The sequence below is a fragment of the Pinus tabuliformis genome, chromosome 3_1, assembly GCF_031772625.1.
Source record: "Pinus tabuliformis cultivar Carrire ecotype Pingquan chromosome 3_1, CPIR1, whole genome shotgun sequence".
In the NCBI taxonomy this organism is placed as follows: domain Eukaryota; kingdom Viridiplantae; phylum Streptophyta; class Pinopsida; order Pinales; family Pinaceae; genus Pinus; species Pinus tabuliformis.
Window position 1 is genome coordinate 851,239,614 of NC_142301.1, and position 9,881 is coordinate 851,249,494.

The 9,881-nt window shown below is 38.0% G+C and overlaps 1 pseudogene; it reads left to right on the forward strand.

Annotated features, from left to right (window-relative positions):
• Nucleotides 1-8,367: 8,367 nt before the first annotated feature.
• LOC149190207 (basic blue protein pseudogene) lies at nucleotides 8,368-9,092 on the forward strand (annotated as a pseudogene).
• Nucleotides 9,093-9,881: the final 789 nt, after the last annotated feature.

The window sequence follows — 9,881 nt, forward strand, 5'->3', positions numbered from 1 at the left end:
AAAACTTATTAAGAACCTCCCTCTGGCCTGCTGGCTTTATTGGACATTGTGAAGACACAGCTTGTGAAACCCTAGACCTATGATTGACATGACTCTTTGTCCATTAAAAGATCAAACATTGACTGTCATGGACTTTAATAAACATTAACGAAAAGATCTAAGCCAGCAGGTACAAGACATGAGGGAAATGAATGAAAAAGCCCTTCCGTCAGATTTATGGCATGATGCTAGCAGGATGAAACTGATTGAATCAAGTGAGACACCTAAAAAAGAAATGCAAAAAAGATTTTTGATCTCTGACGGAGGGATGACCAGACCGACTCTAACAGTGTCTTTAAGCTTTCATAGAATTTGTGCAATTATGTGTTGGGGCATGCTTGTCTTGCTCTTCAAAATCTTGCCATTGCGTTCTTTCCAAACATCCCAGATGACAAAGCTTGGAACCAGAGTCCAAGCTTTATTGACGATTTCATTGCCTGAGAAGTTTTTCCTCTGATTCTTCAAAGTGTTGGTGATGCTGAGTCTGTCCTGATCAGTATGCTTGAAGACTGAGACCACCCAATCCCACACGGTGGAGGTGAAAGGGCAGAGGTTGAGTAGGTGATTCATTGTCTCCTCTTGTAAGTCACATAGAGGACATTTGGATGGGCCGACAATACCCCTTTTCAGCAAATTCTCCCAAGTTAGAATTGTCTTTTGTTGAACAAGCCAAATGAACAACTTTATTTTCATCCAGTGAGGGTTCTGCCAAAGGTTCTTCTATAACTGATCAGGGTTTTGTTCGTTGAACCCTGTGATTATTATTTTAGCTTCTTTGAGGTTAAAGTTTCCTTTGGTGTTCCTTCCCCATCTTAGCTGGTCAGATAACAAGGACACCAAAATCTTCCTTTGCTCCAAATCCCGAGCAAGAGAATCTGCCCGGGACTTCAAAGGGATATCTTCACTGTGGCCTAAATCCTTCCAAATTCTCCATTTACCATTGTTCCTTACCTTCTCCCAGAATTCACTTACCATAAGTAAACCTTTGTTGTCAGTATCATTTTTTAGAGCGGCTAATTCGTCCTTAAACAAATTGGGTTCCTATTGCCAATTACCCTCCCAAAATTGTGCCAGGTTCCCAGCTCGGATCTCCCAGAAACTATGTTGTTGGATAATTCCTCTATTCTCCCAAGAAAGATTCCAAATGTGGGAGCCCTTAATGCACCCTAACATTCGGATGTGATCCCTCTCCTGCCATTTTTTTGCATATTTTTGTTTCCAGAGCTTGGCCCAAGGGGTTGTCGATTCCTTGAGCCACCTCCACCAAAGTTTAGCTCCTGAAACTCTATTGAGGGTGTTAGGGTCATGAAGCCCAAAACCACCATGGGACTTGGGTTTGTAGATCTTGTCCCAAGATACTAAAGCCCATTTATTTTTCTCTTCCCCTCTACCCCATAGAAAATCCCTTTGAATGGTCTTGATCTGTTGCAAAATTCCTTTAGGATCCGGAAGAACTGAGAACATGAAAAAGGGAATAGCCTACAAGACAGCCTGTGTGAGAACAAGGTGTCCTGCCAAATTTAAAGACCTGCATGTCCATTTCCTAATCATTTCCTGAAGCTTATTCATTATCGGCTCCCACACTCCCTTGCTTAGAGGTTTGTCTGTAAGAGGCATTCCCAGGTACTTGGAAGGTAACTAGTCCCTTTGAAACCCAAGAATTTTGGTCATGTTCCTATGAAGAGCTATGTCAGTGTTAAAGAAGAAAAATTTTGATTTATTGAGGCTTACCTTTGTGCCAATCACCATAGAAAATTTGTTTAAGATTTGTTTGATCGCTCTGGCTTCCCTGACTGTGGGTATACCCTACAACATCGTGTCATCCACAAATTGTTGGTGAGTATTTACCGCTCCATCCAGGGTAAGTTTGAGACCCTGGATTCTTCCTTCACCATTTATTGTTTTGATCGATCTGCCTAGCCCTTCCATCATAAGAACAAAGAGGAAGGGAGAGAGTGGATCCCCTTGTCTGAGACCTCTAGAGGACATGAAGGTTATTGAAGGAGCACCATTAAGCAAGATGGAAAAACTGGTTGTGGATACTAGTGCCATAACCCATATTATCCAATTGTGGTCGAAGCCATAATCTCTTAGTATTACCCTTATATAAGACCAACATAGCTTATGTAAGCTTTCGCGAGGTCCAGCTGAAAGATCATACCAGCTTGTTTATTGCTTTTGAGAGAGTGTACCACCTTGTGAGCTTCAATGATGTTATTGAGAATCTATCTTCCCTCCACATAGCCAGTTTGCTCCTCTGAGATGAGAGATGGAAGAAGGGGCTTGAGTCTATTGGCAATAACTTTCGAAATAATTTTGTACACCACATTACATAAAGCTATGGGTCTGAAACCATTTGGAGTCATGGATTTTTCCTATTTAGGGATCAAAGCTATGAAGGAGACATTAAGAGCCTTCAGAACCGATTTGGATCTTCTTGAGTCTTCTACCACCTCAAGGATATCTTGTTTGATTGTTTTCCAACAAGCTTTCAAGAATTCCACATTGAAACCATCCAGGCCTAGAGCTTTTCCATTTTGTATTTCATTGATTACATCACTAACCTCTTCTTCTGACACTGGCCTGTTAAGAGTGTGGTTGTCTTCTCTGGTGACCAGCTGAGGGATGTACTTTGTGAAATTACTGATGAACCTAGATCTATCGACCAGAGGCTCCTCTGCTATGTTGAGGAAGTGTTGAACAAGGACAGATTCCATTTCTTTGTGAGAGACGAGCTCTATCCCTTGAGAATCCTTGAGTTTTGTGATTCTGTTGTGTGCCCTGTGATCTATGGTAGATTTATGAAAGAACTTCATGTTTCTTTCTCCCTCTCTAATCCACTGCACCCTTGATTTATGTCTCCATAAAATCTCCTCTTGCATGCATCTATCTTTCCATTCTTTTTGCAGAGAATCAGCTAGATATTTTCGCTCCTCATTGAAACCATCTGTGATGATGATCTAATTGTTCTTCTGGAGTTTTTGCTCAACTTCTTTTTTGGCTCCGAAAATATTACCAAATTCCTTTTGTTCTAATCTTTAAGCCTATATTTGATGTGTTTAAGTTTCTACTGGAGCAAGAACATTTTGGTGCCTTGAATGTTCAAATCCTCCCTCCACCATGTGTCAATATTGCCAGTGAATTCAAGGTGAGAGAGCCATGCATTTTCAAACCTGAAAGGTCTGTTTCTAGGTGTGCCCATAAAAGTGGCCTCAAGTTGTACAGGCCAATGGTCCGAGCCTCCAAAGGGAAGGATAGAAGCTAACATGGTAGGGCTTGACAGAAAGAGGTCCTCTGAGATGAGAAATTTATATAGCTTAGAGGCGACTTGAGAAGCCCCTCCCCTCTTATTGTTCCAGGTGAAGGTGCCATTTAAAGCTTCAGTGTCCACTAACCCCATGTTCATTATGAAGTTTTGGAAGGCAATGGAGTCTCTGCTTAGTTGTCTAATACCCCCTTTTTTCTCTGTAAGAGATTTGATCATATTGAAATCTCCTGCAACAATCCAGGGCACACCAGGGTGTCTCACTCTTAGCTCCTCAAGGGAGGTGAGAATCTTGAGCTTTTCTTCTTTCTTTTGAGGCCCATAGACGTTTGTGATCATGTAACTCTCTTAATCCCCTAAAGGTTGACACACAAATGATAGACAGTTCCTCGACACTTCAGCATCTAGGATTCCAAATTTCTGGGGATCCCAGAGCATAAGAATCCCCCCCCGCGGTCGAATTGTCTTCTTTGACCTCTAGATACTCATATTTGATTAAACATTTGTTATGTATTTCTCTAATCTTGTCCATTGAACATTTTGTTTCTTGAATAAAATTCATATCTGGTTTTTCTTCTTTTATTCTACTGCTAATATTTCTTTGTTTCCTTCTACTTCCTATGCCTCTAATGTTCCAAGTTGTAAGCTTCATTAAGAAATATTTGTAAGGGAATAACTAGTGAGATCTCTCATCTTACCTAAGTTAATCATGAGTTTCCCACATTCGTTCAGTAGCTCATTCTGTATTTTTCTTCTTCTCTTTCTACCCGGGTTCTTGGGAGATTGTATCTGTGAGTCCTCCATCGTTTTGACCTCCTTATGCTCCTGGCTTTCATGATTTCTTTTGATTCCAGAGCCCTTCGATTGTGATCTCTAGAGGAAGAGTTGTTGCACCTTATCAAATTCCTCTTTTGGTAGGGAATCCACACCTTTGGTGATACCTTGTTCCAGAAACTTCTCTAGATCTAAATTCTCCCTATCTAGAATCTCCTGCAGTTCATGGCCCTCCATTCCAGCCTCACTTGGGGTCATCTCATGGTCCCTACTTATCTCCATACTGATTGGAAAATCCTCCTTTTGCTGGCTATTCTCTATCATGTTTTCCATGCTTACATCCCTTTCCTTCTCAGTGGGAGTGATCTCTGATTCCTGGTTTGTTCCTGTGTTTCCAACCTCTTCTTTTGGGATCTTGAAACCATTTTGACTCGGTGTTTGTCCTCATTAATCTTCTTTTGTTTCCACTTCTTGCCTTTCCCTTTGCCCCCGACCTTGGTGAAATCCTCGGGATTTTTATCTGTGGTGATTTTGACGTTTCTATCCATTTTGTTTGTTGGGTAGTCTCTATATAGATGCCCATGTTCATGGCATTTACGGCACCTAAATGGGACTTGTTCTTAGTCCACCACCTGCACCTATTCTTCATCATAGACTTCTAAAATGATTGCGTCTGAAAGTTCCCCAGATAAATCCATTTCCACACATATCTAGGCGAAGGAGGTATATTTTCCTTTCAAAGTCGCAACTGAGATCTTTATAAAAAGCCCCAGTTTTTTGCCTATTGTCTTCAAAGACTCCAGCAACCAATAATCTAGAGGATGGGAGTAGATTCTAATCCATACCGATATCGATGTGAATGTTTTGCGTTATGGGACAAAGTTCATCATCCATGGCCACATGTAGAGGCCTGTAGCAATGTAGAAATAAGGTCCTCCTTCGAATACTCTGTCCTTGTCCTCTAGGCTTGTGAATACCACCGTGAAGAAGCCCTTGGATCCCAGGTGAAGGTTTATTTCCCCCTTGGGTTTCTAGTGGCTCCTTATCCATACATGCAACGCCTTCTCCGTCGGCCATATCCCCATGAATTTGCATATAACCGCATATTCCGTCATGTGATCTCTGTGCGCTTGTAGCGCTGGGTCACTTAAAATGACCCGAGGAATTATGGTCGACTTGGGTTTGCAAACCCCAGTTGTGCTCATGGAAGCAGTTTTCTGATGGCTGCCCCCTGTCCTCTTCTCCCTACTAGCTTCCTACTGATCCCCTTCCTGTTCATGAGGTTTGTTTTTTCCTAGTTTTTCTGTGTTAATAGCCTCTGTTGCCATCTCCATAGGTTTCTTGAAACGATGTGTTCCAGCATCCTTGCTTCTGTCCGCCACTATTTGACTGTAGGAGGGAGTGACACTCCCCCCTGCACGTCTCGCCATGGTACCCAATGATACAACCCTAACGTCAACCCTAGATTAGGTTGCAGAGCTCCCCAACCCCTTATGGATCTTAATAAGGCAAGCATCGTATAATGAATCTTTCATTTAGGTATTCATTTTTAAATCTTTCTTATTCTTAATTTTTTTTCATAATGTCATGGTTGAAAAATTATCAAAATTTTAAAAATTTCTGACATCCTAGTATTTCAACATCAACATTTTTAGTTTTTAGGTTGTTTTTCATGTTTTTTTTGGGTTTTTTGGCTAGAGTTCTCGTTTTGAGATTATAGTTCCAGTTTCAAAGTTTACATTGTTATGATCAAAATAATTATATGTTCAACAAATTTTATATGACTACACATGACTGAAACCATTGTAGATCAATCTTAACCCCAGATCTATCAAGCACCGAGAGGGATCAAATCTCTTTAGGCGCAAACCTTTCTTCAAGTTTTTCACTCAAAACAGAGGTTTTCACCTCAAGAGATTTGATCCCTCTCATTGCTTTATAGATCCGAAGTTAAGATGGATGTAGGCTGGTATTATGCCAATGCCGAACTTGATGGCATTCCAGATGTCAGGTTCCTTTTCCCGCGAGAGATCTATGCATTTGGCATAAGAACCTCCTTCAATATTAGACATGTTATTTTCACTCTAGCAGTGTTCATCATCTCCGATCAAGAACCTGGTATGATCTGTTGATAGAGTGGTCTTACCAGTACCTGTAATGGAAATATTGAAGCGTCAGTAGTGCATGAAATTTGGATGAATATGTTTGCCCTAAGGCAGAAAAAAAGAACACACTTTGTGAATCTCACGAGATTTGCAGCTCTCGTGTTTGATTCACAATACCTGATAATCCAAAAAACAGGGCGACATCCCCATCCTTTCCCATATTGCAGCCAGAATGCAGGGAAATAATTTGTCTCTTCGGCATAAGATAGTGCATCACGCCGAACAAACCTTCTTCATTTCTCTGACATATTGCGTACACAAAATAACTATTTCTCATATTTCAAAGACCTGTTCGTATAGCTCTCGAAAAATTCATATTCACATAGTAAAGCCAAGTCTAATTAACATATCTTCTGATAGTGAAGGAGATTAGATCAACATAGTGTTTACTTGTAACAACAAAGACTATCAACATAGCGTTTACCTATAACAACGTAGACGAAGGTTCTCAAGCTCTCCGCCCATGACAAGTTCCACCCGTAACTGAAGATCATGACAAATACAGTGAAAAACATGTCAATGGAGTGGAATAGTTCTGTTAGCCGTCGATTAATTGTCTCATCTCACCGCCACCCAAGAGACAGTTGTTATAGTGAAAATGGTAGACAAAATTTGGAGTTGCACTGATCCAAAAGGACAGCTTATCGACCTAATTATAAATTTTTACATTAAATTTCAATAAACCATATTTATTACATTGAAGGTGTCTCTTTTTTAAATTGGTCAAGCTAGACATTCGTCTACCCTTTTCATCTTCGTTTGACACATGTCCATATGTTATTTTTCTCATTAAATGACATATGTTCAAAATCAGATTAGAATTCTTGTTGTCATAGCCATCAAGTGTGAACCCAAACGTCAATTGGTCAGACACATTAAGTATGTATTTAATAGTAACACACACTATGTGGCGGAGAGAAAGGGAACCCATAATGGAATCCAAAGTTTACCATATGTGATTTATTCTAATATTGATCAAGTGTGAACCCAAACGTCAATTGGTCAGACACATTAAGTCTGTATTTAATAGTCACACACACTATGTGGTGAAGAGAAAGAGAATCCATAATGGAATCCAAAGTTTACCAAATATGATTTATTCTAATATTGTATTTTGCATCTGTATGGATTGTATTCTCTTTATTTTCCAAGTCCATTTACCTAAAACAAATCTTTCAAATCATTCTAATTATTTCTAAGTAATGAATCATATTCCCAATCAATCAAATAAGCATTTTATATTTATATGGTTTATTAATAGAAATACATTAGTTTTTATTATAGGATATATTTTAAACAAATACTCCAATAAGTAGTAAATAATAGTATTTCAAAATTAAATCATGCGTAATATTTAGGTGTTTCACTGATATCTTTGTGGCACAAAAAATATTTATTTTAAAATTTAAACAAATGTTTAAAATAATTAAAAATAAAATAAAATAAAATATTATAATTATTTATGTTGTTAATTTTCTTTTTAAAATTATATAGCTAATTTAAAATTCTAAAATTTAATTATGAATTTATTTTTATTTTTGGGAGATGATCTTCCCAATTATTCTATTCCTTCCGTGGATCTTTACATCTTCTAAGACCATTGATATTTAAAATCCTTTATCATTAAATATAATTTAAGGCAACTCCATAAACCGCTCTTAAGCAACGTGGAAGCTAACTGCTTGATAGAACGTTCGAAGGTGATAACTGATATGCCCAATAATAACTGTTGACCATGAATGGAAAGTTTCATATAGCAATCCAGAAATTCGAACAGTTGGTTGTGCGTACGTAAGAGAGGCCGGAGACCCAAACGAAGAATTGGGATTTAGCGGGAACATATTTGATTCGCGGGTCGTTATTTGGAATTAATGACCCTAATTTTTGAATAATGAATGTCGAAGTGGGCGGCGCAGTTGGTGGCACTTATAACACCCACCACCATGCATGGAATTGAAGATACTGCATTTTTTTCGCAGAGTCTCGGGGATCTACCCATCCCCCTACATAAATCCTCGCATCCCGGCTTACAACCAAATCTTGTCACAGCTTTAACCAGTCAGGGCGATCTGGTAAAAATCTAATTTTGTCACTGTTCTACCCAGTCTGGTTCTGTACCGCAAAATGGCCGAGGGAGGAGGCAGTGTGTGGCTTTTCACAATGGGCATCCTGCTCCTTTGCTTGCTGATTCAGTCTGCACTTGTTGTCGAAGGGGCCACCTACGCTGTTGGGGATCGCATGGGGTGGGGTTTTCAGACCAACTCGTCTGCCTGGGTTGCCGGGAAGCGATTCAAGGCCGGCGACACTCTGAGTAAGTTTAATGTGTTTTTGAAGGCCATGCATCTGGTTGATGAACATAGCTGTTTTATGTAATTAATGGGTCATTTTTATTAGTGTAGATTTTTGGAATATTTTAAGTTTGGTTTTTGATGGTTAATGGAGTAATCTTTATTATTAAGAATATTTTGAAATGGTACAGAGAAAAAATTGTGAAATCAATTTATTCAATTCACTCTTGTTGTATCATTTTAAAATATTATTGAAATTGATAATGGAATTAAGTTCAATTAGAAAAAAAATAAATTAGCATCACTCTTTTAGTTTTATTTTAAAATATTATTGAAATTTACAATCGAAATCGAAATGCAGTATTCAACTATTATAAAAGTTTTCACGACGTGGTGATAGTAGATGCGAAGGGCTATGAAAACTGTGCTGCAGGGAATTCGAAGCGCTACGACACTGGCAATGACAGGATTACTCTGAATAATGGTTCTAACTACTTTATTTGCAGTTTTCCTTTCCACTGCTCTCTTGCTGGGATGAGACTCAATGTTACCGCCGATTAGACATACGTGTCATAATTTGTTGCCATAATTGTCATTCGCATCTGATTAATCTACATCGCTACCCTAAGGTTTCTGGAAACATATAATTTTTATTTTTATTTTTATTGTTGTCTCTCTATGTTTATATAACCATATTGATTTCTCTATATATTTATTTATCAAGTTATCTTTAGTGAATTTTTTTAATTTTATTTATAGCTATTGTTATTTATGTTTTGCTCATTAGGTTTAGATGAACCTTACTAGTTTGTATTTTTTAATTAAAAAATTGTAAAAATCTATGTTTAAATGGTATGAAATTTTAAAAGAAGCTTGTTATTAGTTTAATTCACTGAGTAATACATACATCAATATTTACAACATGGTAATGTCATGAGACTAGAACTTGGGTAAAAAATTATTATTAAATTTTTCTAACCACCCAAAATATCTTGTTTCACATTGGTTTCTGTAAATTTCGATGAAGATGATGATGATGGTGGTGGTTAACGTCAGCTGAAACCAAATAATGGTCTATCGGACCTATGGTTTTTCAACGATGAAAATGATAATGATTTTTCAACGAGGGCTTTTAAAATTATTTTCTGAGTTGATCTATTTAGTTTTTCAAAACAAAATTTACAGCCTCGGGGTTATGGATGGTGTGTCGAGACCTATATACACAAAATTTATATTCTTCATATTATAAGACCATTATAAAAAAAAATTTCTTATCATTTCTTTGGATTGTTTAATAGATTTAAGATGGATACATTTGTATAATTAAATAATATTAATAACAGAAACCAT